Genomic DNA, 25,880 nt, shown 5'->3' on the forward strand with positions numbered 1-25,880 from the left:
ATTCAGGAGAGCCAGTCCTGACAGCCCTCTTTATGTTCCTCTTCTACCCTCCTATGCCTTTCTCCTTGCTGTCTAAGGTAAATACCAACTGGTTGCTCGAGGCATCTGTGACCCTCTGAAGTGGTGGTGCCTATTTGATCTGCCATTTGAAAGGAGCTGCTGTGGTTTGGCATGTGTACCATGCTTTCTGCTTCCTCCTGTGCCTTTGTCAGGGGTACCATTTAGGACTAATTAGTTCTCAGCTCTCGGGCCTCACAAAGGAGCCTCAGCACCTGGTGGACTCTGTTTGCTGAAGCTGTTATGAAACAAGAACACTCTTTCATCTTATTGTACAAATAATTAGACTAACTCAGCCAAAGTCCCCTGGGATGTAGTTTGTGCTTAAAACATCTCCCTTCAGTGACTGGGATACCTTGGCAGACAGGGTATGGAAGAGCTGGAGGGGCCAAGACCTCTTGTCTTTCATCTGTGTCCCTGTAGGTTCCAATCCTTTCTCAGAAGCTGTACTGCAGAAGTGTGCCTCTCCTAGAGAGCAGCTGAAAAGAAAGGTAACACAGAAGAGTGTGTCCAGCAGGTCAAGGGAGGTTGTCCTCCCCCTCCACTCTGCCCTGGTGAGGTCTCATCTGGGCTCCCTAGTTCAAGAGAGACAGGAGTCTACTAGGGAGAGTCCAGCAGAGGCTATGAGGATGACTAGGAAGGGGCAGGAACATATATTTGGTGAGGAAAGGCTGAGAGACCTGGGGCTGTTTAGTCTGGTGAAGACAAGGCCAGAGCTCTGGAGCAGGCTGCCCGCTTGTGGAGCCTTATTCCTTGAAGACTTTCAAAACCCACCTGGATATGTCCCTTTGTAACCTGTCCTAGGTAAAACTGCTTTAGCAGGGGAGTTGGGATAGATGAATGTGGTAGTTTTAGGCTGTACCTTTAAAATTTTCCACAGATCTTCAACAGAAATGGTAGATGATCTCCACAGATCCCTTCCAACCTCTATGATTCTATGATTCTATGATTCTATGATACAGGCTTGGAAGAGGCAGGATGGATGACAGATTGTGTATGTGAATGCAGCAGATCCTCTAATGTCTCTTCTAGCTGTGTGGTCTGGTACACAGTGCATGCCTTGTTTTGGGGGCTCTGGTGCCTTTTTGTTGGACTCTTCAACTCTGTGTGGTTCTGGGTCACCTCATCAGCTCTTGTACAACACAGAAGCCCACATATCTGTGCTCAGTAGCCACGTCTTTGGCTCTGACATGACTTAGCACTTTGAGGCCGATGGATTTCAACAGTAAAAGCAACAGCACCTTGGGCAAGTCTTGTGAAACTGAATCCCATTTATGTCCATAAAGATCAAGATCTCCAAAGTGTCTTATTTTTCTAATGTGACATCTTGGCAGAGGCAGACCTGAACAGTTTCACATCTCTGAGATTACAACCTTTTGCAGTCCTCCTGCTATCAGTAACATAATCCCCTCACACATATTCAATGGCTGCCTTGGGTGATAATTTCCCTGCTTTTAATGTATTTGCACGTTGAGGTTGAGTTATAGTTGCTGTGGGAACCATAACTTTGAGCTTTATGTTCAAAAAGAAAAAGAAGAGTGTATTTATATACTTCCTTTATTTTGCTTATGAATCAACATCTTCATATTGATGCAGTGGAAGAAGAAAGAGAAACAAACTTCGAAACAGAGAGCATAACATCAAGTACTGAGCTGCTTATTTTCTCTTCTGCAAAGTTCCCCTCACAGGCAGAATCCCTGCAATAAAAAGGGAAAAATTATGAACTAGGAAACAAAGGGGAAGAAAGCAAGCAGCAGATAGCTGAGAGATGAAATTAAGCTGTTGAGAGATAAAACATTTGCGTTTACCAGCCACTGACTGCAACATGCAGGAACCCTCGAATAAAACCGGCCAATAACTTGAGACACTGAGATCAGCAGAGTCCAGAACTTACTGTGAGCAACCTGAGTGGTGCTGCTCTTGCTCAGGGCAGTATCATAGAATCGTAGAGGTCGGAAGTGACTTGTGGAGATTACCGAGTCCAACCCCCTCTGCCAAAGCAGGGTCACCTAGGGCAGGTCACAGAGGATCCATCGCCCTCAAGGTATAGAAGTTTTTCCTGATGTTGAGGTGAAACTTCCTGTGCTGCAGTTTGTATCCATTGTCCCTTGTCCTACCACAGGACACAGGAAGCAAAACAGACGGCAAAAAGCTCACGGGGGACACGTAAAATCTGTTGATGTTGTCTCTCCCACTGCCCTGGGGGAGCTCAGGCATTGTGAATTCAAAGCAGAAAGGTTTGCTCCTCACAGAGGAACTGGAAACTGTTTGCAGGAGGCTGGAGCAGAAGCCTGTGTGACACTTTCTGTTTCTCAGAATGAGGAATCTGGCTTTGATCTTGTACTGGTGTTAAGTCAGGAGGAACTTTCTTCAAGTTAATGGTGTTAGATGGCATAAATCAGGAGTAATGGGGGAGAAGCAGGCTGTGCAGTGTACTACACAGGGGTTTCACTTCACAGCAGTGCCCAATACTGTGTCCCGGTCACAAGTTAATATGATGTAGGGTGCTGAAGTAGGCCCTGTCTGTACCAGTACCCTCCTGACACGGCTACCTCTGACAAAGCCACCAACTTATCTTTTTTCCAATTTATCTCTAATTTTAAAAAATAGAAACTCTTTCCCTCTCACAGCACCAGCCACTCTCTCACTGGTCACACTGCCCGCTGCGATTTAATCTGTTATTGATTTTTCCTGAGCTGGTGTCCATAAGGGAAGTGAAGCAGCCCAAATCACCAGTCACTTCCCAATATTGTTACCAGCCTCTTACCAGCTGGTGAAGAGGCTGATTGAAAATGACTGGAAAGGCAAAATCAATCAGGCCTCTTCAGAAAGTTGTTTGGGTGCACGAACCCAAAAAGCAAACATTAGCAATATTAAAATCAGACTCTTTCCAAAGCTTCAGCTGGTCTCCTGTGTGACAGAAATAGCTTTGTTTCCTAAAAAGGGATTTATTTCCACAGCAGACAGTGATGGCTGAGGAGGAGTCTCTCCAGCGTGGCAGATAAATAACATGTGTTTCTAACATTATTTTGCACTCCAAAGCTCACAAGAGTCATAAAGGCCTTCAGGACAATAAATCTCGAGAGCAGGTTATGGATTTAACATTTTAGCTCCTGGATAGCTGCTGTGAGCGAGATATTAAATGGGCTCTCTGATGGATCAATGGATTCTCAAGGCACACACGTTCCTGCTTGGTCAGGCTCTGACCCTGCTGTGGTGAGGGCTCTTAGAAGACTCCCATGGAGCTCACTTGCAGCTCCAGGCACTCAGCCCAGCACCAGCTCCATCTCCTTTTGTGGTCAAGCGTAGTCTGAATGATATCCAAACTGTGAAGCTCATGAGGATGGGGCTTGGCTCTTTTCAGTGATGGCCAGTGAAAGGACAAGAGGCAAATAGAACAAAGGAGGTTTCATTTAAGAAAAAAACTTCTTTACTTAGAGGGTGATGGAGCCCTGGAGCAGTCTGCCCAGAGAGGCTGTGGAGTGTCCTCCACCGCAGACTTTCAAAACCCACTTGGATGTGTTCCTATGAAGCCTGATCTGGAGGAATATGTGTTAGCAATGGGGTTGGACTAGGTTGTGTCCAGAGGTCCCTTCCACCCCCCACCATTCCATGATCCTGTGACTCTGTGCATTCAGAGGGTCAGTGTTTCCCTAGGAGCACAGCACATGGGTATTTATAGATGTAACCTCAGAGAAACCTTGGGAAGCAGTGAAGTGTCGAGATACCCATGGGGACCAGAGCCATGCAGGCATGACTTACCTGGTGCAGCCCTGTGTCTCACTCAGCACTTACTGTCAAGGTCCTCAGTGGGTATAAACTCACCTAAATCCATCAGATTCACTGGCAATACACTGACCACACTGATCTACACCCTGAGAGCTGGTAATTGTGGGCTCAGATGGAGCCAAGGTGGTTGCTGACTGTGAAAGATGCCTCTCATCAAGCTCAGCTGGATTTATTGTCGTGTGTTGATAGAGCAGATGACTGCAGGGAGTCCAGCAAGACTCTGCATCTCCTCTTGTAAGACATGACTGAGGTTTGGCCAGGCCATTTCTGTTCTTGCCTGTCAAATGTGCTGGTTCTGCATTTCCAGTACATCAATTACGGCCACAGCAAATATTTGATTTCAGTGAAACGTGAAAGGAAAGGAAACTGCTTCTCCTTCCTGGCTCAGGATGGGCTGCCTGTGAGTGAAGAAAAAGGGGAGAGAGCTGAGAGAGCAACTCTCACAGTTTGTAGATGAAGTGACATGAATATGTATGAGACTGTAATTGGCTCCCACACGTAACAAAGGTGCCTGAAGGCCCAGGCGTCCTGGCTAATTGTTGTAGACAATTAATAACTTAGATTCTAGTAATTCTATATCATGCTGTGTGACTCACTACAGCAGCAGAGAGTGAGATTCCCTGCACAAGCTGCTTGGAGATAGGGAGTGTTCAAGGATGCAGGCTCAGGGGCACAGAAGGTCACAGCTGGGTTGGCACCATTCCTGGCTCAGACAGCAACAAGGAGTTGTGACACTTGGTCTTTGGCTGAGCTCTGGAGTCACAATGAGGGAGAGCTCTCACCCTCTTACTTGTCTCTGGAAACAGGAGCTGGATAAATGAGGCTGTGGGTTTAGTGAACCACAGAACAGATCAAAACACATCCTTGTCCTGTGGCCCAGCTTACACATAGACCTTTCTTGTGAAGATCTGAATCCCCCAAGCCAAAACCACAATTAGACTCCTTTGTGTCTCACTCACAGAGCTCTTCTGCAAACTGGTGGTCATATGGAACTTCCTGAAGTCCATCTTAGGTTTTCATGATAACCTGCCACTGAAACCAAGTCTCTCTGAGAGGAAACACTGGTAAATGTGCACTGGTAAATGTGGCAGCCACCCAGCTTGCTCTCTTTTGAAGGGCTTGGAATAGACATGGACTGTGGATGTGGGAGGACTCATCAATGCCTCACCAGCAATGCCTCCCTGCTCTCAAGCCAGACTGTTTCATAAGCAGCCTGGGCAGTGATGGACCCTGGTTTTCAGAGTCTAATAAAACTCACTTTTGCTGGGTTTAATGCACTTGTCACAGCACCATTAATCAAAAGCAAAGAGCACCTTAGAGAGTGCAGCTCCCTGGTGCTTCAGCGCCCAGGAAATGGATGGTGCTCCAAGCCCAGATTTTGCAGGCAGTGTGGAGCACATTAAGTCTGGAAAGAACTGATTTTTATGGTGTTCCAACAAGCTTCTCCATGAGCTATCTCTCTCTTCCCTTTCTCCAGCATTCATGTAGCTGGGCTTGCTGGGTTTTAACTGCACAACTTCAGTCACTGTCTCCTATTCCTCTTAACTTTTTCCTTTTATTTCTATTACTTTTTTTTTCCCCCCTAGTTTCATGCTAGACATAAGAAAGTTCCTCCTCTGCAATGTTTTTATCCATCTAGCACAAATCCTGGAGCAGCAATTACAGGTGCTAGTCTGATGCTGTAGTGTTCCTCCTGTGTTGTACCATTTTTAATCCTTCATTCCTTCACTCATTTTCTCTTTCTCCTCTTCTCCTTCCCACATATTCCCCTGCTTTTCCACTTTCCTTCCTTCTCTTTTGTCCAGCCTGACCATAGCAAAAGAGGTTCTGCATGACCACAGTCCCATCTCTGTGGGCTGAAAGGGGCTCAGTGTTCCACAGATTGATGCTAGAGTTTGGATTACAAGAGGGATCCTGGGAGAGATCCTGGATGCCCTGTTCTGGGGCTGGGTCATGTGAGCTACACTGCATGGTTATAGAGACCCAAAAACCTACAATTCTAGAATGTAACTGCAGGGGAAAATGGGAAAGAATTGTAAATGAATGAATGAGGCAGACCACTGATGGGCACTGGTGGAACTTTAATCTCTGGGCCTTATTAAAGTAAATACATCCATACCACCCACCAGCTCCGGCCATTCTCACTGCTTTGCCATCTGTTGTGGGATGGCTGGATGGACAAAATTTCCATAATGTGCAGAACGTCCTCATGTGAGGCACAGTAGGAAGGCTGCTGATAGTTTCTGGTGTTCTGGATCTGAGGAGACAAAGCTGGGCTTTCACTACAGGGAGGAGATCCAGACTGCTTCCTGGGTAACTCTTCTGAGTTTCAGAACCTGAAGAACTTTTCCAGACTTTAATGAAACTCTCCTCATTTTTCCCCAAGGACAATGAATTTCCAATACATCCCATGACTGCAGCTCCAACAAAACAATGCTCTGCCAGCACCTGAGGCAGTCTGGGAAGCAAAATAAACAAGCAAAACCCAAGCCACACACACTGCTTCAGCTTAATGCAAATAAATCACACCAGTATTAAGTTCACTTCTAAATCTCTCTCTCTCCATCTTCCTGTCTTTCATGCTGTCTGTTTCTTGTCTAAGAATATTTTATCAATCTGCCAGGCTGAGTTTATGTACACTTTAGCTTTTGCTATGGCTGTTTTGTCTGTCTGCTTCCCTGTTCATACTTCTCTCTTCGCCTTTACACTGATAGCACTGTGGCAGTAAATAGGGACACGCCACCAAAAGAAACTGCAAAAGATGTTTCTCCAGCCCTGCTTCCCGAGGAGCACTTTTCTCCCTTTTGAAAGTCCAGGGACTCTTCTGCAGTGATGGTTCTAGTTCTCAGCTACAGCCTCCTCCAGAGGCAGCACAGCTGGATCTGCCCCCTCACTGCTATGGCTGCAGGTCACAGCCTTCCATATGGACACAAACCCATAGACAGTGCTGTGAAGGCCTCTGGTGAATGACCACCAGAACAGACAGAGCTGGCCTGTCTTAGCCTGAAGCCATCCACTTTGGCAAAAGGCAGTCCTCATCTGTCTGCCAAGGCTGCAGTGCTCAGGCTCACACGTGGCTTCTTGCTCTCTCTGGGAGAACCAAACCAGCTGTTAGCTTCCTCCCCCATGAATTAGAACAACATCCCTCCCCACCAAGCAGCTGAAGCAGGCTGATGTTCAGAAAATCATAGAATCACAGAATGGTTTGGGTTGGAAGTGATCTTAAAAGGTCAGCTTGTCTAACCTCCCTGCAGTCAGCAGGGACATCTGCAACAGGAGCAGGTTTGTCAGTGCCCCAGATGCTGGGCAGGGATAGGTTATCTACGATATCTCTGGGTGACCTGGGCCAGGGTCTCACTACACTGCAGTCAAAAATTCTTCCTTAAATGTCTGCACTGAGAATAGGTGGAGGATTTCAGCTGCACTCCCTGTTTGCTTGGGGTGTGAAAACAGCACAAGCTTTAATCCTGTTTCATCATCTAAGGCAGGTTGCTTTGCTTGGCTAGGTGGAAGGACCCAGAGATGAAAGGAACATTTAGCTGCTTTGCTTCCCATATATAAATAGCTGCTGCTGAGATACCTCTGCATGCTATTTTAGAGGGGAACAAAAGATTTAGTTGCCAAGCGGATACCACATGGAACTCCTTTCTACTGGGTGTTTGCATAGACAGGTAATGAGTCATATGCTCCATTGCTAGGAGCTGGCCAGGCTTTCTGGGGTCAAAATGGAACAGCACTGTTTTATGGCAGCTATGAATTTGGCCCATGTTTTCCTTCCACACCACATTTTTTTTCCCTCTTTTTTTTTTTCCCTTTCTTCCCCCCCCAGTGGTAACATTAACAGGGAAAACACCTGATATCAGTGTGTGGAATTTGAGTGACAGCTTCTTCTGCATTAATCATTGAGCTTGAGTATGCCCTGCCTTTGTTAGGTGCACACCAGAACATTTCCCACATGCTGCTCATGGCAATTTACACCAGGAGAGGAAGGTTTGATTTTGAGCAATCCATTTGCTTGGTAGGAATTTCTCATCTAGAACCTTCCCAGGAATGTTGGGGGTTATAGGAAATTTCTGATTCCTGGTAATTTTCTGACTTAGAATCACTTCTGGAGCTTGGTTCTCTAGTATTTGAAGGGAATGGTAACATTCCCTAGTGTCTCCAAAGTGGCAGTGAGTATCTTGTTTCAGTGTCTGATTAGTTTGTTTTCCTCTCCTTCTTGTCCTCCTGCATAGCTGATGGGAAAGGGGTAAGAAAGAGTGCTTTGCTTAAGCATGTTTTTATGTTATTACTTCAAGATATATCTGAATATCTGAACCCCCAAATAGTTCAGCTTAAACCAGTATATTTTGGTTCCAGACAGTGCCTCTTCAAGATGTGTGTTTCCAGTGAGGAGCTGAAATTTTCTGCTGGTACAGTAGAGCATTTTTGGAGAAGCTTTTTATTCCTGTCTACATATTTGGAAACAAATGGCTGGGTTTGGAATGCTTTGAGCACTCACAAATTCTGTTCCAGGTAATGACAGCTTCAGGTCTGGTGCTTAGGGGTTTAAATACAGGTTTGAAACCCTCCCTTTTGGCATCTTGGCTTTTTATTATTGGAATGCTCTGACCTTACCCACTGTGACCCCTTCTCCTGGTGGTGTATTTCTCCTTTGGGAACTTGCCTTCATCACAGAGATAATTTCTGAAGTGCATCAGGACACAGAAGGCTCCAAGTGATTTCTGTCTGTGACACACAGCAGATGCAAGGACTTGAGACTTCTGCTGTATGAAGGTCAGGCAGATGCTAGGGCATTTCTGCCAGTGAGAATGGAGCTGAGGAGCTCAGTTAACAGCCCTCCCTCCATGGTGTCAGGGGTGCTCAGGGGACTGGTAATGGAATATGGCACTCTTTGCCTTTGCTTTACCAGTTAATATTCTCTCTGGTGTGTAATAAGTGAAGGCTAGTGCCAGCTGACTGTGATTTTTGGCCTCTTTGATGTGACCTTGTGGAGTCAACTTGATTTCTAAATGCCAGATTCATCAGCCTTCCTTCACTGCTGTACAAGGCAGGGAGCACTGCTGGATGTATTGGGAAGAGGAGTGTGCAGCCTGTGAGTGGCAGAGGATGGCTTTGAAGGGGCACCAGTTCACCCTTTCCAATTCACTACCACTGGGGTCAGAATGTGGTGAAGGCAGCTGATAAGAGGCAGCAACAGTGGCCAAATAAATGGCTAGAAGGCAGAGATAACCAGAGTGACTTATTCAAGATCCCAGAGTGGATTCTGGGGGTCCAGGAATAGAGAAACACAGAGGTTCTCTGGACTGCAATGTGCATCAGGCCATTTCCTGTCTTTATAGACTGTTGTTTATGTTTATACTCCTAACAATTAGAAGAAAATCTACCTATAGTAAAAGTTATCCCCTTCTGTGTTCAACTCTACTGTGATCTACGTGATGGAGTCTCTATTGGGATGACTCTAATGGGAGGCAAGTAAAATGGTATGAGATGCTCTATGAGTGGATGTGAAAAAGAAGAGTTGAACAATTACAAAAGAGGTTCTTCAGATTCTTGGGCTCAAGAAGGAGAGCAGCTCTACAGAAAAACACAAGGACAACAAACCCACAAGGCTAAAGATGAACTAGGAATAGGAATATGAGGAGGAACAAGAACAGGAACAGGTATAGCAATACCAATAGCAGTAGCAATAGTAATGGAAATAGCAATAGGAAAAGAAGTAGGAAAGGCTGAGTAACATCTGCTAGAAGACCATTGGTCCCTGTGTGGAGACAGTTGCCACATTTGTTCTGCTGACTTCCACCTCGGAGTGGCCTACAATCATAGAATCATTTAGGTTGGAAAAGCCCTTTAAGATCACTGAGTCCACTCATTATCTAACTCTATAATAGCACACAACCTCAGCAGGAGGCACAGAAGTGGCCTCATGTCTCTCCCCTCCCTGATGCCCTCTAATGAGAAGGCTAAACTAGAGGAAAGGATGTCTTGTTCAAGGTTGGGTAGTCAGTGGCACAGCTAGCTGGGGACAAGCCTCAGGGCTTCTTGAGTCCCCAGCCTGCATCCATTGTGCCTTTACTGGCAGGAAGCAGCTCTGCAAATCCCACATTCATTACAATACAATCAAGCTTTGCTCTATGGGTCCTTTTTTTTTTTTGCCCAATGTCTCTCCAAAACCCCAGACTGATTTGCATTTTAAAACCACCAGTTCCAGCTCAGGAAAATGTTATTCAGTAGTTCCCGGAGCTCAGGAGTAAAGAGTCTCTCTCATTGCTCTCTCCCAGTTCTTTTTGCCTATAATATATTTTTTCCAAATTGCACAATACTGATTGCTAATGTTTATGTTATGAATATTCATGAAACCCCCGGGCTTCCAGACTGGGGTGGAAAGGGAAGCACAGGAGGCATGGCAGCCCTGACAGTCCCACACTCCACGCACTCCAGGGCAGAGACGTCAGGGTGGGGAGGCTGCTTTGGGTAGATGGGAGCTGTGGGATGCTAATGCAGTCTGGGAGCCTTTGGGGAATGCTGGTGCAACTCCATTAAACAGTGCAGTGAAGGCCTCTGAACAAACAACTCCCATAAAGCCATTAGCTTTCCTTAATTGCAAGGAAAAAGCCCCACACACCGCAGGGGTTTAGAACATACTCTGTCTCCCTTCACAGCTGTTTCTTTGGCTCGGGCAATCTGCAGGTGGGTTTTGCTTTCCCAGAGAGCTTCAGGACACAAGAAACTGTTCCTGCCCTCAAAATGTGGGATTGTACCTGGCAGCAGTGGCAGTTTAGGTCTCCACCTGCAAATCTGTGCTGTGGCTTGAATGTAAAAAAGCCTTCTCCTCATGTCCTGTCCTCTGCTGTCCCGTGCCCTGTGCTGTCTTGTGCTGCGATCTCTGCTGTCCTGGGCTGTGTCCTCTGCTATCCTGTGCTCTGTCCTGTATCCTGTGTCCTGTGCTGTCTTGTCCAGTGTCCTGTGTCATCCTGTGCTGTGCTGTGTCCTGTGTCATTTGCACAGGCAGATGCAGCTGGCCACAGCTCCAGCACAGAGCTGCTGTGCACCAGGGCTGGGTCACGCTCGCCTTGCACTGCTGTGGCTGAAGGCTTGCAGGCTCACTGATGTTCAGATGGTGCCATCTGGCTCTCATGAAATATATGAGGAATGTTATCCAATAAAAGAAGGGGCTGGCTGGCTGCGTGCCTTCACCTCTGTGCTCTTTGGGGAAGTGATTGTTTCTGCGTCTGGGAAATGTTTAACATAATTTTTGAGTACCAGTGTTGCCTGAATAAGAAGTAATCGGCTGGCAGTCTGAGTTCTGGCCAGAGTCAGTGGTAACTAGGAGCTGTTTCACTCGATCAGGTCAGGGCTGAGGTTTACAAATACAGTTCACACAGAAACAGCACGTGATGCAGCTTTGTTAGTTCTGTGGACAAATAGGAAACATCCCTTTCCTTGATGCTGTGTGAAGCAGGATGTTTGGGATAGGAAAAATGAGGTGAAAAGGTCTGACTTCTTGGAAAGGAAGGGGCTGGAAAACAAAGAGCACAACTTTGAAAAGGCTGAGGAATGTTTCTAATCACTGTTTTGTTCCCCACTCCCCATTCTTCTCCTCTGAAAATATGTTTTAGCTGTAGCTTAACATCCTTTTAGGGATTTCCCCAGGAGCTGAGGGGCATTTGATGTACCTGCAGATTGCCCTGGGACACTTAGCTGGCAGCAGATGAAACAGACCCTCTCTGGCTTTGGGGGCTATTGCCTTTTCTTTCTGGGGCATTCTTTTCTTTCAATATTTTAAGCTTATTCAAACAGTCTTGCTTTGAGTCCTGGCTAACAGCACATGCTTGGAGAAAGCTAGCAGTTCAAATAGGAAAGGTCTGAACTACCAGGGCCTGACTCTGTTTGCAGCTGTGTCACCACAAATTCCACCAACTCCAAAGCCCTAATACTACAGTGACATTTGTGTGGCCAAGATCAGGCCAACAGACACAAGCCCACTCGTTTTTTATGCATCTACAGTCTTGCACTCATGTCCACCTTTGGAGCCAGCCCCTCCTCTAACATCCAGACACACATAACAGCATCCTGTACACTCCCAGGACACACTGGCAGCTCTGCATGCCCTCATGGCTCACTCCCAGATGTACACATTTCACCTTTCCCAGCCTGGCTCCTAAGCCACCAGTGGTGTTTAATAGAAGCTCAGTGCTCAGTTGTTGCCCAGCCCTCTCTGCTGTAATGCGGGAACAAACTCGAAAGCCTTTCAGGCAATCAGGCAGTAATAGACCTTGTGGAAGCTGAAAGCCCCTCAGATAAAATCTACAAGGCCTAAGAGAGCCTGCCTGGCATTATTTAATGCCTTCGTAATGAGCACCTGAGCAGGAAAGATTGCCTGGGTAGTTTTATTCTGCATAGATGAGCAGTTGGAATTTCAAAGAGGGGCCATAAACAGAAGCAAGAAGAATGCCTGGTGTGGGTGTGGAAGGCAGTGCTGCTGAGGCTCTGAGAAGGTTAGAGAATATGAATAAAGAGGAAGATGTTTCCCTTCAGCTTCCCAGCTCCAGAAGCATCCTTTCGGTGCAGCAGCAAGCCTTCTGCTGCCTGCTTATGCCTGTGTGCCTGTGGCCAGGCAGCTTGCTAAGGAAGACTGCAGTACAGGGCTGATGTCTCTTGGTGTCACACGTGTGTTTGGGCACCTGCCTGGTTAATGAGGACAGCAGCAGCACGCAGCACCCCAGTCGGTTTGTCTGTGCCCTGGGGGTTAATAAAACCCACAAATAATGCCAAATCTTTGTAGGCACATTTGCATTGTTAGTGGAGTCTGTAATGAAGCTCTGGGACCTTTGTGCATGTGTATGTGTGAGTACCGTGGGTGAGTGTTCCACGACAGAGCTTTTTGAGTGCTGTGCAGACCCCTCTGTGTTCATGGGGTGGTATTTAGCAGATGAATGGCAGTCTGTGTGTCTCTGTAGTGGCAGGGGAAAGCACGTTCTTCACATATATAATTAGGCAGTAACATTGCAAGAGAAACCTCTAGTTTGGCTAAGGGCTACTGCAGCTCTGTGCTGCATGAGCTGAAGGAAGGTGTCATGTGTGTTTATGCTGTCAGAAAGCCATGGACAAGTTTTAGAAGCTAAAGCTGTCAAGCTGATGCACTTCTGTGTGCAGAGAGGAGATGGGAATGGTTCTTCCATCAGCAGGTGTGTCAGCATCACTCACCATCTGCTTGCCCACCCCTGCCTAGCAGGACTTGATGCACTGCACTCCTATGTGAGGTGGGGAGCAGGGGGCTGAATGGGCTGGCCCGGGTGAGGCTGGCAGCGCCCGGGGGGGTGTCAGAAATGCCGACAAAGAGAATCCTGCCATTGTCTGAGTGCTTGGACTTACTGATAACTCCCTGCAGCTCGCTGGGCTCTGCTGTGTGATTGATGGAGCACTGCCCTCCCATTAACGTGGGCACTGCACACATCACCAGCAAAGTTAGAAAAAGCCATTCTCACCTTTACCATTTACTCGCAGTTTTCAACAAAATTGCCAACCCCTCACCATCACCTTCTCTGTAGAAATCTCCATCACTGGCATTACTGCACAGCACTGGTGTAATGCAGTTTTACTTGAGGAGACTCATTAAATCTGCATTCCTTGGAGCTCCACAAGGAAGATGATGGTGTGGTTTTGTCTGCCTGGCTTCCTGTTCACTTTGGGTGATGCATCAGAAAGATCCAATGGCTCTGACACAGCTGCCTGCCTGGAGACAGGCTCAGGTGATGGGCCTGTGCTGCTCTCTAGTTGTTATTGACTTGACAAATCCATCCAAAACCTGAGGTGAGGGATCTGTTTCCTAAGTATCATCAATGCTCAAATAGGCAAGAAGAGTGGACAAAAGATGTTAGGTCACCTCTGTAATGCAGCCTGATTGAAAACCATTCCATCAGGTTCAGCAATTTACAGATATAATCCTGCTTTTGCAGGAGTAACAAACACATCACCGCAGTAACCAGCTCGAGAATGAGGGGATGTGTTCTCTTCCTGCCTCCAAAACCAGAGGAGTCACAGAAGAGTGTGCAGTAAATAAACACAAGACTGATGTATCCAACAGTCATTAGAGACCTTCTGTCCTCACTGCACGAAGTCTCTGACCTCTGGGTGGTCTTTAACATAACCAGGACTCCTCCAACACCTGAAAGCCAAGGCAAGGGGCAAGGGGCATGTTAGATGATGAGAATGCCTTGTTCCTAAGGGGTAAGCAGAAATACAACAGAGATTTTTCTGTACCACCCTAGTTAACAAGCCTTGCCACCTCCCATTTAATGACTCCTACCCAATTCGGGGGTTGCTGCTGCAGCCCTCTGCCACTCAAAGCACATAGATGGCTCCTGTGTGCGCGTTCAGCACTGGCAGTACCAGCAGGTAGCCCGGAGTCCTTTCCCGAGCCCCGGCCCTTATCGGACGCACCATGGCACTGGCGAGATGCTGCAAAAGTTTCGGGTAGTTTCTGTTCCAAGATCCGCCCGGTACCGGGATGCTGGCAGTGCTTGCAGAGCCGCACTCACGCCCCCGCAGCCCGTTAAAGCGGGCATTGCCCTGTGAACCAGTCCCGGGCTTGTTCACATCCCGGGCTGGTCCCCAGCACCCCCAGTCCCGCAGTCTCTGCCCTTCCCTGCCCCCTCCGCCGAAAAACTGCCCGGGCAAGACTCAGCCGGGGGCCGTTCCCAGGCGTCCCACGCTCCGCACGCCGGGCGGAGGCGGTCGCCCTTCCGCTCGGGGCCGGGCCCCGCGGCGGGGCTGGCTCAGCGGGGCCGGCGCGGCGAGGGTGCCGCACTAGGGGCAGGGTTTATAGAGCGTCCGCAGCGCTACCCGCAGCCCGGCGGGACGGTAGCGGGCAGCGGCCGGAGCTCCGCTCCTGCAGCGCAGCGGCGGGGGCTGGCGGCTGCCCGCCCTGTCCTCCGCCCCCGGGGGCCGGCGGGCCGTGCTGAGCAGGCGGCCGCGGCGCACGGCGGAGCGACATTAAAAGGCAGCGGCGGTGGCGGCGGCTGGCAGCCGGGTGAGGGCTGCGGGGAGCGGGAGCTGTGCTCGGCGCCGCTGGGCTGGCACCCGGCACCGCGCTACCCGGCTGTGCTCCGGCGGCGATACGACCCCCCTGCTGCTGCTGCCCGGCCCGGGCGGAGGTGAGTGCTGCGCTCCGCGGTGCAGCCCGGCAAGGGGCATGAGGGGGGCGGCGGGCACGGCTGCCTCCCGTTGAACCCTCTCCTAGAGCCCGCCGATCGGGTCTGCCTGCGAAGGTCGCCCCGGGTCCCGGTGTGGCAGGCGATGGGAAGAGGAGAGCAGTTTCCCCTCGCTCACCATCCCTATCCCCTCGCTCCCCGTGCCGTTACCCACCATCCACATCTCATTCTCCATCCCTGTCCCCTCGCTCTCTATCCCCATCCTCTTGTTCCCCATCCCCTTACTCTCCATCCCCTGCTCCCTTTCCCTATCCCTTTGCTCCATATCCCTTTGCTTCCCATCCCCTCTCTCTTCGTTCCCCATCCCCGCGCTCCTCGTCCTCCCCCTCCTCAGTTTACTTTTTTTTGTTGCTGTTGTTGATTTCTTAAAGCCCTCCACCCCCGCACCCTTATTTATAACCGTGGTTCTTTGTTGTTTTTTTTATTTTCCTTTGCTGCGGATGCACCAGAGAAGTCCCTGGGCTGTGTGTTTAGCCAACTCTCCCTGGAAGCTCTGGAGGGTTCATGAATATGCACAGCCAGAGCCGTTCCCGGGAGGCTGTCTCTATGATGAGCTGATTGAGCTGCTCCTGTAGCAGGGCTGCTCTCCTGGGGAAAAAGTTGGGTGCCAGGACTGAGCAGCGTTGTGTTCCTGGCTTCACGGAGGGTTTCCAGTTTCCCCTAGGAAAGGAGAGCCCTCCTTCATGCTCAGGGCAGAGTCCTCGTCATGGACAGCAGCTAATGTCAGGTGTTTGTGTAGAGGTAAAGAGAATCATGTACCTGGCACATGTAAGGTAACCTTTCTGGTTTATACTGGCTTGTGTAGAAATTGACTTTTCCTGTCTAAACGGCCTGGGTCACTTAGTAAGGGTCTTACACTGCTTGGCAACATCACAAGTGCAGCCCAGTCCTGGTGGTCTCCAAAGCCATTCATGTCCTGCAGAAATGAACTCTTCCTTGTTCCTCCCTATTTGGTGATGTGACAACCAAACCAAAAGAGTGGGACTGGGTGCCACTGCCCAAGTATTTAAAAGCACTGGAGAAGAATGGGAGCTGCTGGGGGCTGAGTATAACTGAGTACCTTTAGGGCAGATGGAGTAAGATGAAAGTGGGAAGTCCCACAGGCGTGCAGGACTTGACATCTACCTTGCCCGCTTCCTCTTGCCCTTTTGTGGTGTGCACAGGCACAGCAGCCTGCTGGTTAGCAGCTTCAGCTTATGCAATATTAAGGTAGCATTTTGACAGCTGTGCAGAATCTGTCAGGGTTTACTGTAACATGCAAAGAAGTTCCTTTAAAACAAGGCTGATGCGTACGCTCTTCTGCAGCTGCAAGACATGAGTCAAGTGAGATGAGGACTTGTGTGTTGGAAGAAAAGTGCTTTTACAATTCAGATTGACAGAATAAACACACTTTTTGCTCACAGAGCCACACACTTAGACACATAACATCAGCTATCCGATGAGCTCATTGTTTTCCCCGTGAAAATTTGGGTGAACTTTTGAAACTACCTTTCTATTCTCACCAGTAAAACTTTGCTTGGGGACAATATTCTTTCCCTCTTCCTCCCCAACAACCTTCTGAAGTGTTGATAAAGATATTATTCACAGCATCAGCTTCCTCTGATTGCTCTTTTAGGCTGTGCGTCTAGATGGAAACCTAGCAACACAATAAGGTTGTATTGAAGGGAGATGTTTCAATAGCTACAAGGCTTTTATCATACTGGATGCGTCTTCAGAGGTTATCCTCATCAAGCCAGTCTCTTTGCCCCTTTGGAGCCTTATAGTTTGATTCCCTAAGCCTGGAATAAAACAGACCTGAGCTAGTGAAAAAGACAACAAAGACAGAATGGAAGTACTTAATAAGATAAACGACCCATTCCTTCTTTCTTCCTGCTCCCCTCATGAGTACCTACTGTATTCCCACAAGGAAAATACTCCACTACAGAAGGAGAATGCTCATCTAATAGAAAAATGATTGAAGGGAATCCAGCCATCAGTGTTTGTGACTGTTTGACCTAGACACACATGGGGAAAGGCTAAGGGACAAATGGCCCACAGCAATATGTGACAGCACAATGTGTGAGAACAAGGCTGGTGTTTGGGAAGTAGCATCAGCCTTGTTCCAACTGCCCACCGTGGTGGAGGTTGTGATTCAGTTTCTGCAGTGTGCAAGGCCAAATCCAGCCTCAGAAGTCATTGACACTCCATCTAGATTTACCTCCCTGGCTATATTCTGGTGTTCATAGCTCTGTTGACAAATACCCTTGTTGACATGCTGTCTCTTTACACCAGTGGAGCAAGGCACTTACAGGGAGTCAGGGTGACAGTAGCTGACTGGCACTGTGTAATTTGGGGACACAGAAAGGAGGGATTTCACACTGGTGGGATCTGTTAGTTTTCAGGTGTTTGGGAAGAATGCCTTTGCTAGGTACTAGAAATTCTCTCAGTACCTACTACATCCTTGGCCATGCCTCCCCTGAGCTTCTGCTTTTTCAGCATCAATGAATTAAACATCACAAATGCCTTTGTCAGGCCAACAGAAGAAGTGGTTAAGTTACAGGAGAACTTCCACCGCTTCTGTATCCATCATGTCTGAAGTGCCAGAATGTTTTCACCAAGCTGTGCTGAGGGGGGTGGCTGTGATGTGTGTGTATGTAACCTCACAGCACGAGGGTGATGTGCTTTGGCGTGGCACAGGGGGAGGGTGTGATTATGGTGTTAGCTTTTTTCACCCAGAAAAACCACAACACATCTGAAATCCTCTTGTGATCTCAGTGCTCTGAGAAGAGTGCTGCTTATACAAAGATTTGCCTTTTGGGTACAAGTACTTAATAAGTAAGCTTGACTGGAACTGGAGAGGGAGAGGAGTTCATACCCTGACGGCATATGGAGAATCTGGATAAGCTGGGATTTTTATTTCTGAAGTTTGAGCAGGTCCTTCTGTGAGTCCCAGGGTCTCTGGGTGATGCTGCCGTGGTCCCTGTGCACGCCAACATGCAGCAAATCCCGGCAAGACTCTCTTTAGCACAAAGCATTTAGCATACAGTTGGTTTAATCCTCTAATCTTATCAAGCACTGACATAGATGAGAATTGAGCAGATTAATTCATTCTAAAAAATCAAAGCCTGTTCCATTTCTCAATGTAGTGCAAAAGATTTCACCTTTCACTTACTTTTTAATTCAGTGTTTGTTTAAAAGTATCTGACTGTAGATTTGGGCTCAGTAATGAAAGGTGCTCAATAATCAGCTCTCTGGGATGTGAGTTTATCTGCTGTTCAAGTGGCCTCAGGGGATTTCAGGATCAGAGCTAGGAAAGTGATCTGGGAGGCTTGGTTGTTGGAAGTTGCAAGGCTGGCATAGGAAGGAGGTGCTGCTAAGTGTGGATACTTGGTTATCTCTTTGGTGACACACAGTCCTGCATGCTTTCTGTTCATTTGGTGCCAGTCCAGAGGGGCAGAACTTTGTGATGAAGTTGAACAATGAAATACTAGTTTCAAGCACTCCCTTATGTCTCCCCCGTGATACCACAGACCAGGCTATCCCTTTGATTGATTCTCACACAAATTTACTGGGGTTCATTCATCATAATGCAGGGTGAAATTTCTCTGATTTCTGGCCTTTTCTGAGGGCTGGATCCTGCCTCCTGTCCTCTTGCAGAGAAGCTGCTTATGTCATGAACATCTCTGCTGTGACTGTTTAAAGAGTAAGGTGCTGTGATGCCTGTGACTCAGACTAATGCAACTCAGTTTAAAGGACAGATCAAGCACAGGGTGACTGTGGATTGCAGTGTCTGGCCTTTAATGAATAATTCAGGACCACGGAGGAGACAGTGTAAGAGTTAAGTGCTTAATCCAGCTCTAGGTGAATTCAGCAAGAGACTTTCTGGTGACCTCAGTCCAGAATATGTTTCAGTGTGGGTTTAGCTGCAAGTTTGTAAATTGTCCCATTGATGGCAGTGTGCTTCAGGCTTGAGCTGCAACTGTCTGAATTAGCACCCAGAGGAATATTATTTATGACCCTCTTGCCTATCATACTGTCGTTAACTGTCCTCTGCAGCACTGTGAGTTTTCTGAGGTCTCAGCACTGCTAGTGAGTCATGCTTTTGTAGGACTGAAACCCAGAAAAGATTGGTAAGTGGATTGTCACACTACTGTGGGAAAAAATACAGACACAAAAACATTTGGCAAAACAAGCTTCCGAGGTTTAATTTTGGCTGCTTAGAGCTGGGAGTGCTGCCCTCCTTTTGCAAGAATGAAGCACTTGCATGTCAGATGGATTTCACCAGACCTGAACCCTCAGAACTTCACAGCTCAGGAGTCTACTTTTTCCTATTCCTGCCAGGGACTGAGTGTGATCCTTTCATGGGGGCGAACTGAACCCCAGGCACTGGAACTGCTCCTTGGAGACCCACTGTGCTGGGCAGAGCAGAGCAGCTGTCTTCTGCTGATGGAAGCAGAGGGTGGTCTGCAACCACAGCTCTTGTTTTATGCTGTGTGTCTGCAATAGCTGTGGGAATCCTGTTCTTCCAGCTGCCCCAGAGAGATTTCCTCTCCCATAAAGGTGCATCTCAGCGCTAGCCATAGCAGCGCTGTGGTTTTGGCTGGAGCAGCAGCACTGAGTTGGAGGAGCAGAGCATCTCCTCTTTCTTGTAACTTGGGAAGTGTAAAACTTCCAGGGAGAGCTGTGCCCTTGCTCTCAGCCTGCAGATCCTGGCAGTGCAGCAGTCTTTGCTTGCCCATTGCAGAGCAGGGTACACAGACACAGGCTGCCTCCTGCACTGAAATCAGGGCTTTACCTGACCCTTTTCTCCTTTTTTCTTGAGTTATCTCTGCTTGCCTGGGGAAGGAGGCTGGGATAGTTTCCCTGCCATCTGCCTTAAGGCAGCAGGCTTGAAAGCTGGCACAGTTAATTCCTGATCTTTGCCAAGCTCTGTTAATAGAGAACAGCTCCTCCTGAATGGAAGACAGTTCATGTTACATAAATAGTGGAGAAGAGGGAGAGGCCAATGTGTTTGCAGGGAGTGAAAGACATACTGGCAGTCGTCTGGTTCTTAAACTGCTGCTGGCCTTGACTCTGCTTCTTTATGGGGGACATTCAGAGCTGAGAATCATTTTTCTGCCTGGACTTCAGGGTGTGAGTGCTGTTGCTTCATGGGGGGTGGTGAAGTTACTTGGGATTTGTTGCTGGGAATGTGAGCTCAGGATCTACCTGTTAAGATGACTTCATATGTGCTTGTATGGGCCTCAGGGCATCCTGCCCGATGCTGCCACACATTTTCTTCTTGTGTTGCTTTTGCATAGCCAAAGTTTCTTTGACTTGAACACAGAATAAGGTTCTGGGAGATCTCTCTCTCACTTGGCTGGCTGAGTTTGAGCTAGAAAGTCAGAGAGTGTTTCTTCAGCTGTATGTGGTGATACCTATTTAATAAATAAAACCAATGCCCTGCATTAAATTGGCACTTTCATCTCCAGCATCATTTGGCTCACTACATTGTTTCTTTCACAGCCTATCTACAAAATGTATTGCAGGATCCCAGTTTCCCCTGCCTTCCTATGTTCTTAAAGGATCTGTGTTTGCAGACAGATCACCAGCAGAGAAGGAAATTCCTGTGTTAGCATCACAGGCCTCTACTGGGTATGGACATCTCTTCATGTTATGATATTGAGCATGGGAGGAGCTGGGGCATCTGATGATCAACGCAGAGGACTGGGAAGAGTTGGGTCCATCTTCAGGATGTCTCATGTTTTGGGGACCCAGCTTGTTAACTGGAGTTGTCCTTACTCCCCAGAATGGCAACTAAAACTTCACATTAGTTGTAACTTGCCTTGTTTAGCTTCTGTTAAAATCAGCAAAACCAGTGGCTGAATTGCAGCAGAGCAGGAGCTCAACTGTGGAATCTTGCTTAATTCATTTGTAAACTTGCATATAATCTGACCTGCTTCCCTAGAGGAGTGAGGGAATTGGATCTGATAGGTGTTTGCAAAGGGTTTATACAGTCTCTGATAGAAGCTGATATGATGCATAAATGCAAAGTGCTCTTTGCTCCTGGAGGGATGTGCTGTATGTTGACTTGTTTCTTGGCTCGGCTGCACACCCAAAAGCTGACAGTGAATTGCTTTTGAGAGCTGTATTAAGGTCTGTGGAGACAATCTGGAAAAAAACCAAAACAACACCTAATCCTTTCTGCTGCTCAGGCTACTGCTGAACATGCAGCATACTTGATTCTCTGAATCAAATAATTTGTCTTTTTGTTCCTCCTTTTAACAAGGCAAATGAATTCCTGAAGAAGATGAAGCTGCAAACTGAGATTTGCACTAGAGCCCAACAGGGCATTTGCAATGTCTGAGAAAAGCCCAATGCAACCCAGTCTCCTGCTTGTAAAGCAAATCTGGCTACATCCTTTGTCTCAGTATTTCCTCTGCCACCTCTCTCCTGTCACCTCCCACCTAGCACACCCTTGGGCTAACAACTCATGTGCCAAGTTTAATCTCCAAGCCAATTTTTATAGCTGAGCTAAAATGGAAAGGTGGATAGGCCCTCAAGAGCATGAAAGCAACTCAATAAACCAGGAGGCTCCATTTAAACTGGGGGCTGTGAGTCTGGGCAATATAGACAACAGCTTGTTTTGAAAGCTAAATCTGTTTTGCTGGAAAGCTTGAGCTAGTCCTTGAATGATGCAGAAAGCTGCTTCTTCTGGTGCTTCCTGCCAACAGCCACAATTCCCAAACTCCAGGCCCAGGCATTGCAAGCTGTGGTTCTTCAGGGCTCCCTGAGCACTTGCCAGTGCCTTGGACTCAGCTGGGTGTCAAATCCATGGACATGTTTTTGAAAGAAGTGTCTCAGCCTGATGTATGTGCTTAGACCATGTGTTTTCCACATCCAAACTGAATTTTACTTCCAAGACCACTCCTTCTCTTTCTCCCATTCCTGAGTCTTGCATCTCAGCACCTCACATAGAGCTCTCTGAGCCAGGCAGCAAGTGAGCAACTGAGCTGTGGTCTGTGGTGTTCTTTGGTCCATTTCACTTGTGTCACAGATGTCAATATACTTGTGCACAGAGCATGGCAGAAATGCTGCAGTGTTGTAAGAAGCTGAAAAACGCCAGCCTATGACAACTGGAAACAAGATATATCAGCAGGTAAATGTTTCATCCCCTGTGGCACTGCTTAAGCTGAAGAAAAGAAGCTTCATTCCTCTAAATCTGCTACATGGAATCAATTCTTTGGTGGAAGCTGCAGAGTTCATAGTGTAGGTTTCTCTGTAAATGGTACAGGAAAGCCTTGGACTTTAGCTAGATTCCCACAACGGAAAGCTGCACTGGAAGAGGCAGAGGCAGATTAAGTTAAGGCTGTGGTGACATTTCTTTTACAGACTTCTTGCTGTTTCTTGTATTTCTGATGTGTTGTGGGGGAGATTACTCCTTCTGGATCTGAATCTTGGCAACTGAACTCATTCCTGCATCTCCACCACCTGCCTACATCCCAATCTACTCAGTTATGTTCCTGTTTGCATTTCTGTTCCTCTGGATTATTTGGGGGATGCCTGCAAGTGAGTTTGGTCCCTGACTCAACCAAGTGGGTCTGGTTTCCAAAGAGCCAGGCACAGTTCCACCTCAGCCTAGGTTAGTGGAGTGAATCCCTTTGAAAATCATTTCACAGATGTCCATGCAAGGATAGCTTGTGTTTGCTTGTGGAGGTGGATCTCAGGAGACTTTGGGACAAGGCATGTTGTGAAAGGGTGGGAGATGGGGTCTCAGGCTCCAGAATATGAGAGCAGTTCAGAAGCATAACGTGGTTTGCCCCAGGAAGAATAAATAGCAGAGCCACAAATGTGTGCTTCAGGTTTGTGGTTTAACTGTAGGTCTCAGTGCTGCAGTTAGCACCCAGAGCATCTCAGCCTGGCTGAGAGATGAGGGATGCAGTGAGGAACTGGGAACAATTGTCTGAAATGCTGGGATCCTTTCCCAGATGGCAGGCCCTTGCTATCCCTTGGGTTGGGTGATTGCCATTCGTGAGCCTCTGAGCTTGTGCAGCTCTCAGTTAATCTCCGAATCTTTGGTGGTAGAAGTGGAATAGGGACAAGGAGGTATCTGCCCCTTTCTGAACTGCTCCTGTGCTAGGTGTAGGTTACACTCCTCCAGGTCCGTGTTGGGAGGGAGGAGTAGAGGGAACAGAGAAGGGACACTGCTGCAGTCTCAGCTCAGTCCTAGTGGCCTAAACCTGTATCCTACAGACATGGCTTCACTGGCAGCTTCTGGGAGCTTCCACTAGTACCATTTCCCCCCCTTGCACAGGCACTAACAAGAACCAGCTCTTCCTGTCTCTTGTCTGTATTAGGAAGCATCCTGGACTCTCCCTGAGATTAATGTGTCATTAAAGCCTGTTTGCTTATTCCAAGCCCCTGCCCCCTCTTCTGCTAACTGTCTGCAGGACTGTGCTCATTGAGCTGCAGTAACATTTAATGTGAGTTTCTGCATGGTTGGTGCAGCTGGCAGAAAGCTTTAAGTCCTTGTACTGGCAGGGGATCCGCCAATGTGCTGTTCAGGCACTGAGGCATCTTGTCTGCACATCCTCCCCTTTCCCTCAGGAAGTTTTCCTTCTGTTCTGAAGAGCCTCATGTTCACCCAGGTCCTGCTCTGGAGCAGTTAGCTGTGGCACTAGAGGCTCTCCAGCCTCTGGGTTTTACATCTCCGCTTCTAGATTTCTCACTGATCCTGGGAAGATGAAAAAGCAGTGCCAATTAATGGAATTCCAGAAGCACCAGATTTCCATGGGAGGACAGCAGCTAGCTGCATATGTTTCAGAGAGAGAAGTGTGGGAGGTAAGAAGACATACCTGCTCAGATCCCACTTCAGAGGCTGTGAGAGCCAGCTAGCCACAAGCTGCTTTGTGAGTCCCTCTCAACCCAGTGGTACATTTTCCATGAGGGAGAGCAGAGCATGGCTTGCTGCAGTTATTCCTGCTCAGCTGTGGTGTCTGTCAGGATGAATTCTCCCCAAAGTTCAGATCCTCACATGCTCAGAAATAAGAGGCTGTGTCTATATCCCAGATGAGCTCAGTGCGTGGAGCTGGAATGGTGCACAAACAGCTTTGGGTATGTCTTCTGCTCATTTATAAGAGCCCTACTGCATCAACCATTCCTCTTTTATGCTGGTATGTGGAGAGCCCTGCTGAAGGACTGAGTGGGACTGAAATGTCCCCACCACAGATTCTAGTCCTTACAGCCTCCCTGTTGTGAATCTGGCATTTTCTGATGTCAGTAAATTACAGCAGCAAAAAGGCAAGACCTTCAGATCCGTCAGAGTGAGGCTGGGTATCATCTGGAGTGAGGCATTCTGACTCTGACAGATGTGCAGATGACACTTTCTACCTGGAGCTCCTTTTCTTGGAAGGCCAGAGGCAGAGCTGGCTGAATCCCCTTCACCTGAAGTGCTTGCAAAAATGTTAACCGTAATGGTACTTTTTATGTTGGAGTGGCAAGAGATGAAACAGCTGCCTGTGCTGTCCTTGGCAGGTAGGACTGCAGCACAGCTTGGCATTTGTGTCTTACCTTTCATATTACTGCCCATAGAGCCACAACCACCAAAGTCCCCTCAGTACAAACCGCTGCTTAGGGTGAGGAAGAGACTCACATGCGTGGTGAGGAAGAAATGACCCTCCTCCTCCTCAGTAATGAACTGGCAGCTTATGGGGAGACTCTGGAGAGGGGCCTTTAGGAGAGGGTGTTTTGATTAGTCCCAGAAGCACAGGGTGCACACAAGCAGGCCATTGCTGGGCAGCTGCAGATGGAGGAGGATGCACAGCCAGCCCTTGTCTTCCTACTTCCTCCTGCTGCAAGGAGCAGGTGTGGGGAGTTAGGTCAGAGCAGGAGTCATGCAGCTGAGCATAGAGTGGTATCCGTGCCCATGGTGATGTTAACTGAGAAGCCTGAGTATGGGATGGAATTTTAAATGACTGCTGGGCACTGCCAGCAGGACTTGGCTTTCCTTTTCAGGGTGACAGTGGTGTGGGAAGCTTGAGTTTATCTATAAAAGAACAGTACACAATCTTCAGGGAGGGCAGTTTATTCCAGGAGCTTGGAAACGGGTGAATCCCCTCTGTGGTCTGAGATTCCTTCCTGGAGTGAGTGACAGTGATTGGGATAATAGTAAAAGGCCCTGGTTTGTGGCAGCCATCTGTGTTTAATGATCTGTAAAGGCTTTGCCAGGAACACAGGTGCTCAGGGGGAGATGCCAGAGTGTGGAAATCCACACACCTTTAACGCCAGAGTGTGGAAATCCACACACTTTTAACAAGCTTATTATCTTGGGGCCCTGGGAGGTGGGATCCAGGGTGCTTTTGAAGTCTGTGTTAAAGAACCCAAAGGCACACAGCTGAGCCAGGAGCCAGCCCTTTACTTAGCAACAGCAAGAGGTTGGGGCTCAGACAAAATCTAAGTCATTTTTGTAGTGGTTAGCTAAGTCATTTCTGAAGCATATCAGAGTCTCAGCTTGCTTGGCATCCCTGTGCAGAAGCCTCTAAGTGCCACATGCCTGAGTGACAGCAGGGCCTTATCGTTAACACAGGCAAGGAACTCAAGTGGCAAATATGGCAGAAGGCTGTAAGGCATGTTTCATGAGATAATAACCAAGAAGTTGTCTTCTAACACTTACAGTCATTAGCTATGATAACCAGGAGCAAATTATTTTATCAGGAAATGAATTTTCTTTGCAGTGACATGCAAGTCAGTGAAGTTCCTGTCTAGGTTTACCCCTGCAGCAGTCTGGAACATACACAGTTTGATGTCAACAAATCAAAAGTGCTCTGAAGCAAGTATTTTGGCAACATTTATTGTGTTCTTGTG

General features: G+C 47.9%; 1 protein-coding gene across 2 annotated transcripts in view; it reads left to right on the plus strand.

The window, feature by feature from the left end:
* Positions 1-14,835: 14,835 nt before the first annotated feature.
* Positions 14,836-25,880, plus strand: part of DISP3 (dispatched RND transporter family member 3) — a 44,790-nt gene continuing 33,745 nt past the window's right edge. For both annotated transcript variants that reach the window (XR_010989736.1, XM_068158431.1), the window contains exon 1: positions 14,836-15,002. The gene's annotated coding sequence lies outside the window, so the exon portion shown is untranslated. The remainder of the gene's footprint in view (positions 15,003-25,880) is intronic.

The sequence above is a fragment of the Melanerpes formicivorus genome, unplaced genomic scaffold (genome assembly GCF_026170545.1).
Source record: "Melanerpes formicivorus ecotype bairdi unplaced genomic scaffold, bMelFor1.0.p_v2 SCAF_39, whole genome shotgun sequence".
Lineage (NCBI taxonomy): Eukaryota > Metazoa > Chordata > Aves > Piciformes > Picidae > Melanerpes > Melanerpes formicivorus.